The sequence below is a fragment of the Brassica oleracea genome, chromosome C4 (assembly GCF_000695525.1).
Source record: "Brassica oleracea var. oleracea cultivar TO1000 chromosome C4, BOL, whole genome shotgun sequence".
Lineage (NCBI taxonomy): Eukaryota > Viridiplantae > Streptophyta > Magnoliopsida > Brassicales > Brassicaceae > Brassica > Brassica oleracea.
In genome coordinates, this window is record NC_027751.1 from 29,269,237 (window position 1) to 29,270,241 (window position 1,005).

Here is a 1,005-nt window from a genome sequence, read left to right on the forward strand (position 1 = left end):
CCCCACGACATTCTATCACGGGCCCCCGTAACGTCATCAATGACCATTGCAGCCAATCTTAACCGGTCATGTATTGATGTATATGGTTGGATAACTTGAGTTAACCAGCCAGTTCCATTCTGCCATAAATCACGAGCCCTTGCCTCTAGTATCAGCTCCGGTATTTACACCATACTTGAATTCTGTAAAGGATCGTCTAACAACCATTTTTCTTTCCAGAACCGGACCCTGCGACCATTCCCTAAGATCCAACGCGTCCCCGGAACAATCACATCTCTGATACCCACCACTATGCTTCTCCAAGTCGGTGACCAAGTCCCTTGAACTATCAGCCATGTTGGATCATATAACTCACCTACTCGAAATTTTTTCCTCAGGATATTGACCCACAAAGCATCCTTCGTATTCAGCAATCTCCATCCAAGTTTTGCTTTCTATTACCTTCACTGCTACCCCAGATAAAAGCTCTAGCAATCTTATCCAGTTGGTTCAAGGTTGATACCTTCTCTTTTAGGTTTACAAATTGCATCCCAAGACACCAAGTGTTGCTTTCTATTCCCTCAATTGCTATCCCATATAAAACCTCTAGCGATCTTATCCAGTTGGTTTAGAGTTGATATCGGCAGCGATATAGTACTCATCGTATGAACCGGAATAGATGTGAGAACAGATTTGGTAAGTGTTATCCTTCCTGCCAAACTCAAAAATCTACTCTTCCATCCAGCAAGCTTAGATGAAACCTTCTCAATCACTTCCCCAAACGTCTCTTTATTGATTCTTTTCTGTAAAACTGGCATACCCAGGTACTTTCCCAACTCCTTGGTTCCTTTGATACCGCTCTCATTGCTTATTGAATTTGCTAGATCCCGGTGAACATTCTCAGAGAAAAAGATTACAGATTTTTCCAGATTAACTTTCTGCCCCGAAGCCCCACAAAACATCTCGAGGACCTTGCGTATTACTCGAATATGCGCTATCGAAGCCTCTGCAAATAGGATCAGATCA

The 1,005-nt window shown here is 42.9% G+C and overlaps 1 pseudogene; it reads right to left on the minus strand.

Moving 5' to 3' along the window:
- Positions 1-560: 560 nt before the first annotated feature.
- Positions 561-1,005, minus strand: part of LOC106338598 — a 2,145-nt pseudogene continuing 1,700 nt past the window's right edge.